We start from the raw sequence: 6,718 nt of genomic DNA, 5'->3' as shown, positions 1-6,718 counted from the left end.
TCAAAAAATATTTTACTGACTTTAGTTTCTGTTTTTAGTGTCAACAAGATGTATAGATAAATGCAACATTATATAACAAATCCAAAAATGTGTATTGTTTAGAAACTTCAATGTGAAATGAAATTAAATTTTTTATGTGGTATGATTTGATGTTTATCTTCACGAAGCAATTTATTGACAATCACAAATCCGTAATAAAAATTTTCTGAATATTTTTATTTTGATTAAAATCTAAACTCACAAATTAACTCTCTAATAGTATTAAATGAAACTGCAAACAGGCCAAGAAACAGCTATTTTTTCATAATTTACTGATTTTTCAACTAAATCAGGAGTCACTAAACAATAAAACAACTATATTTGACATTTTTGGGATGCAAGTTTCAACAAAAATTCTTAGATTAATTATGTGCTAACTCAAATGAGCATGAACAGCCAAATCTACGGCAGGATTGCTCAATTCTCAAACCTCATGATTACCTTTTCTCTAAGATTGCGTTAAAAGTATAGGTGAACGCGATCACGCGTTTACAGTTTTATATAAGTTTTCTCTCTTATATGGAAATTTTTTTTAAAAACTTTTAAATTAGGAAAGTTTAAAAGTTAAATCCCTAGGGTCTATGGTATTTTTTTATTTCCTTTTATAACCGGTGTTAACAACCAACCCGGTTTTGGGTTTACGTGTTAGATCCGTAGTCTTGAGTTTTTGAACTTAATCTTGAAGACACGGGAAATTTTGGATCATGTATTGCAGTGTTTCCCAAAGTGTGGTACGCGTACCCCCCGGGGTACGGGAACAGTTTAGCGGGGGTACGCATTCTTATGCAAAATATCCTACAGGAAACGAAAATTTCACAAAATTTTATTTAAAAACAAAATTAGCCATGAAAATTTACGATTGCGTATTTTTCTATTGGCTATTTTTTGCAGAGTTAACAGTTAATCATTAGGGGTGTCAACAGCCTGTTATGATTTTTAACTTTTGAGCAATTTTTTACAGTAAAAATTACATTTATTTTTTTATTAGAGGTACACAGCGTAGCGAAAAATTTAGAAAGGGAACACAGAAGATGTAAGTTTGGGAAACATTGATGTATTGAGTGAACTTTGCCTTCCTGGGGAAAATTTAGAGGGAACTAACCCTCATTCACGTTACATGAAAAGGAACACTATCCACTGTTAGCCCAAATGGCAAGGAGATTCTAGCACTCCATAGTTCGTCTACAACTGAGAGCAATTTTTCCTCAACTCTGTGGTCGATGCGAGCCTGAAGCAGAATTTATATCGACGAGCCATCACTGGAAATCAAAAGTTGGTCACCTCATTAGGAGGCTGGCGTTCTATTAATACCTTCTAGAAAAGAGAAGGCCTTAACCTAGGTTACCATAAACAAGAAATTTAATCCTTTAATAGTTCAAGTATAATATCATCTTTCGTATTTAACACCTCTGCGCAGTTTAGTAGACCGAACGTAGTGACAGTTTTCTTATTTTTCATCTACTGCGCAGTTTATGTTCGTTACGTCGGACTACCAAATTCATCCATGCTGATGCCTTCTTTCTTCTAGGAGGTGTTCGTTCTATCTTTTGAGCCACCGCGGCTCTTAAGTAAATGGGTGTGGCGATTAATTTCGGTTATTAAAAAATATTCGTTGGAAATATTTACCTTTTTTGTTCTAAGAGCATCCATCCGTCCACGTATAATTTTGGGATCTCTACCTCTGGCAAAGTGTCTCTTCTACCTCTCGCAAAATATCTCTTCTACCTCTGGCAAAGCGTCTCTTCTACCTCTGGCAAAGTGTCTCTTGTACCTCTGGCAAAGTGTCTCTTCTACCTCTGGTAAAGTGTCTGTTCTGGCAAAGCGTCTCTTCTACCTCTGGAAAAGTGTCTCTTCTACCTCTGGCAAAGTGTCTCTTCTACCTCTGGCATCTCTGTTCTGGCAAAGCGTCTCTTCTACCTCTGGAAAAGTGTCTCTTCTACCTCTGGCAAAGTGTCTGTTCTGGCAAAGCGTCTCTTCTACCTCTGGCAAAGTGTCTCATGTACTTTTGACAAAGTGTCTCTTCTACCTCTGGCAAAGTGTCTGTTCTGGCAAAGCGTCTCTTCTACCTCTGGCAAAGTGTCTATTCTGGCAAAGCGTCTCTTCTCCCCCTGGCAAAGTGTCTTTTCTACCTCTGGCAAAGTGTCTCTTGTATCTCTGGCAAAGTGTCTGTTCCTAAAAAGCGTCTGTTCCTACAAAGTGTCTGTTCCGGCAAAGTGTATGTTTCGGCAAAGTGTCTGTTCCGGCAAAGTGTCTCCTTTGGCAAAGTGTCTCTTCTGGCAAAGTGTCTCTTTTGGCAAAGTGTCTCTTTTGGCAAAGTGTCTCTTCTACTTCTGGCAAAGTGCCTGTTCTGGCAAAGTGTCTCTTCTATCTCTGGCAAAGTGGTATGACCTTTTATAGTTCCTAATGTCTAAAATTTTATACATTTAAATTAAGAGTTAAATTTAAGTAATGTTATGATACTGAAAGAACTGAAGGCTTAAGTTTGCTTTAAATTTAAGATTGAAAAATTAGTATTTTTCGTATTTAAAAGAATGATCTTATTTTACAACAGCTAGATCTAATGTGTGTAGTATTAAGCTTAATTTTCTAATTTGCTTGCGATTTACAAAAAATTAGTTTTATCGTACATATTTGTGTAGCTCGTAGATAAGTTATTAAAATTTAAATTTAACATTATTAATGTGAATTTTGGATTAGTTTTTCGATTTATTTTGAGTTTTTGTTTTTTCAATATTGAGTGTTAACGAGTAAATTTGTAGTCCGATTCTTTTCAAAACTTTAGACCAGCTCTGTTTAAAAAATGTATAAGAATATTTTCTATATGCTACTTTCGTTTCTTTAAACTGATGTTTCTTAAGTTTTTACTTTCTCCTCGTAATTATTGAGCAGTTCTAAATTATTTATTTTTCCTTATGTGTTTAGATTTAGTATCTTTCGTTTATCTTTTCAGAGCATTAAGAAAGAAATAAGAAAGTGAATAAGAAAACACAAGCAACCTTGTATTTGGATTAACTTCTTAAATGTAAGTTGTCTTAGTTTTACATATATTTAGTTTTTTTTAATAAAAATAGGAGATTAATCTCTAGCGCTTATAGTTCTAAGAATACCTTACCTGAATTAAATTAAAATTATAATTTCTGTAAAACTGTTCTGATAAATTTAAAGCCATCTCAATTAGAGGTTTATTTTTAATTTACTGATCAAAATAAATCTGAACTTAGAGGATTCACCTAAGACTAATTTCTAATTTAATTCCCTTCTATTTCTCGGTTGGGACTGGTTAATTTTATAGAACTTAAACTATTTCAGATTCAAAGAGTCTTGAAAGTTTAATCAAAATCTATTAGTTTTTAATTTCTTTTTCGCTATTGAGTAGAAAACTTCTAATTTAGAAAAATTTATTTTCTGAATTGAGCTAGAAAGAACCGACATGGTTTTTACTTAAACGTTGTACCAGTTTACTTGAGTAGTTCATGACCATAATTGACAGGAGAATTCGTTGAATATAATATAGCAATCTTTGAATTAAATTGAACATTTAGCTTGATCGCTTAAATAATAACTAATTACAAGTTATACACAGTTAAACTAAATTATATATAACTATGCTGTAAGCGGCTGAACAAACACGTTCATTGAAACAAAATATAAATTAAAATAATCCGCCTGTCGAATAAAGCCTTCTGACCGCTCCAAAAACAAAATAGAGAACGGGGAACTGCAAGATTTTCTAAAACTACTACTTAAACGAGTACTGAGGGTAAAGTTAAGCTTTTAAATCCAGGGTTTAAATGCAATATTCCAATTCAGGATAAGTTTTGGTAATTTTTCAGATGCATCGATTTTTGCCTTAGTCCACTACACTCAAACCCCCGTAAATTTTTGTAGTTCACTTCTAAACGCTTCGCTTTACAAGATGGCTTCTATTTTATTGTCTGTTTTGGTCTGTTAAAAACCATCATTAATAAAGTTTTGAAAAACAGCCTATGAAAATTTGACAACTATTTTATATAAATTTCATATGAAACTAATCTTAAGTACTAAATAAATTAAATTTTGAACATAGATTCACTATCTACGAAAGTTTAAATTTCGTGTACGGCGTTTAGTTTGTCCTTCTTATATAATCTCGAACACATACCTTACCAAATAAACCAAAGACGAAACGAAGAAATTAAAATTCTAGGGTTAAATTTATGTTTCATCAATTGGCAACGTCAATCGTTCAAAAGAATAATTTAACTATCCTGAGAACTTATTTCCTTTGTAAATTAGTTTTAAAACTGTTTTTAGACAAGGGACTGGATAAAAGGATTTAACCCTTTAAAAAAAGCAACTTAATTACATGGTTGAAAATGAAGTGATTCTAAATTATTAAACCTGCGTTAATCAGTTTTATAATCAACAGTTCATTGTAATTTCTATTCTGTGTCCAAAATTGTACCAGTCCGTTATGGAAGAGCATTTTTGTTGCGTTCGTTCGCGCTCACATATTGGTACTGCGCCAGTTTTGACAAAGCGCCAAGTCTCCGTCCAGAATATTTTGTTAGTTTTTAATAGAGATTTGAATAACTTCGAGCTACAATTTTCATAGTTTCAGTTTACGTTGATTGTCGAACGAAAATTATCTAATTCTGTTTAATGCTAGTTGAAGTTTTATTTTAAATAAAACTTTCTCAGAAACTAATCATAATCTGTCTCGGTTGACCGAGAGCAGTGATTTAAACTATGAAAAGCTGTTCTTGGTTTGCTGCCTAGCAAAAAGTTTTTAATTTTATCCGTCGATGAACAGTCGACCCAATATTTGGGTTTACGACTTCTAATGTTAAACTCCGTATCCTTGCAATTTTAAACCAATTCAGATGACAAGGAAACGTCTGGATCAGTACCCCCAGAGGTACCGATTTGTTATGAGAACATGGAGAACTTTGCGACTCGACAGACTTAACGTGCATCAGTCACCATTTATTACAGTCTTCGGCCTGTGGGGATCGAACCCACGAACTCTGAGACATGGACCAAGTGCCCTACCAACCATGCTATCCCGGCCTATACTAGACCTATTGAAATTCTAAAACTAAATAGTATAGGTAAATATTATTTTACTTCCAGTAAAATATAATTTTGTCAAACAGTGTCTTGATTATAAGGCATACGAGGCTATAGTACCGAAGATCTTGAAATTTTAAATTGGGTCCCGCTTTGAAATATAAATGAAAGTAACTGATCTAAAAAAAATTATGTATCTTACAGCTTTACATAACAAATTAAATCTGTTTTTATACTAAAGGCAGTGTGAAGTGATAATGCGCATGGTTATGTGCCAACAACTGCCGACATGCACTAAAATATAATGTTTATATAGACTTTATTTGAGTGCTACGAGCTAGAGAAACATATTTTATGCTTCTTAGAAATAGTCTGGATCAGATTTTAAATATTAAATCAGTTCTAGTTTTTTTTAACATTTCAATTATAATCTTGCATTCATTAATTGCAAAATACTGTATTTAAAATTTCATTATTTATCACTCATTTCATGTTTTGTGCGATACAAAAGCTGTTGTGTACTTTAAGTATATCGTTTGCATTGTCAATGCTTTAGTTTTCAAATGAGTTACTTTCCATAGTTCATTTCGTGCGCAAGTTAAAATAGAAATTCTTAAATCCTTTATTAATATTTTACCGTATTGATGAGGAAAACTGATAGTAGATTTCATTTCGGCATAAATTTTCTCTGCAGTAGCATTTACCCTCAAACCGATTAGTACAATAAAGCTTTAGTTTAAAAAAAATTAAGTATACCTGAATTAGACATTACATAAAATGGATTTCTACTGTAATAAGTTTGATATTTAAGAAAGTAGTTTATAAAATATTTAATTGTATCAATAAAAATGTTTACTTTGTCTGTGGGAGTTGATTCGGCAGCGTATTCAATTCTGGTGAAATGCCTGTTTTCTTAAAACTTCATTAACCACAGGGAAGCTTGATGGTGTGGATCGGAAAGCTTCGAAACAGCTGGGGGATTTGAAGAGACAGTGAAGTGCTGATTTGTTTGTTTTTCAACCAAATAGATTAATCTGAAATGTTTTTAAGCCTGCCCTTGTAGATTTCTAATTTGTCTATGCGTAAATTTGAACTAATTCGAAATTCAAATTTCTAAATTTGTCTATGCGTAAATTTGAACTTGAATTAAATTCTGATTGAATTCGAAGCATAATTTTGGCGGTTTTCTAGGTCACAATCTTAATGCTTTAACTATTTAAATGTTTTTGAAACTTTAACTGGAATATTAATTTCGTTTCTTTTAATGAAATTAGATACATGTATCTGTAATGTTTAGTTTTGAGACAGTTCTTGCACTTTTTGTTATCTCTATAGTTGTATTGTATCTCGTATTTCTCTTTAAATGTAAATAATCTGTTTCGCTGAAATGTAGATTTTGTAAAATATTGTTTTAATCTGAAACAATGTAATTGTTATAGATACTAATAAAGGAGAATGTTTTTAAATGTGTTTGTATCCATTGATATAATTCCTGTCACTTGAAAAAAAGTTATAAACATGAGGCACACATTACTCTTAAGAAAATGATTTTATTGTAAGCTCTTACAAATGGGTTGGATATGAAACTCTTGTATGATGGTTTAAAGCAGTGGTTCCCAACCTGGGGGCG

This window comes from Parasteatoda tepidariorum, chromosome 2 (genome assembly GCF_043381705.1).
Source record: "Parasteatoda tepidariorum isolate YZ-2023 chromosome 2, CAS_Ptep_4.0, whole genome shotgun sequence".
NCBI classification, from domain to species: domain Eukaryota; kingdom Metazoa; phylum Arthropoda; class Arachnida; order Araneae; family Theridiidae; genus Parasteatoda; species Parasteatoda tepidariorum.
The sequence above is the reverse complement of the archived record's forward strand: the minus strand, read 5'-3'. Positions refer to the sequence as shown.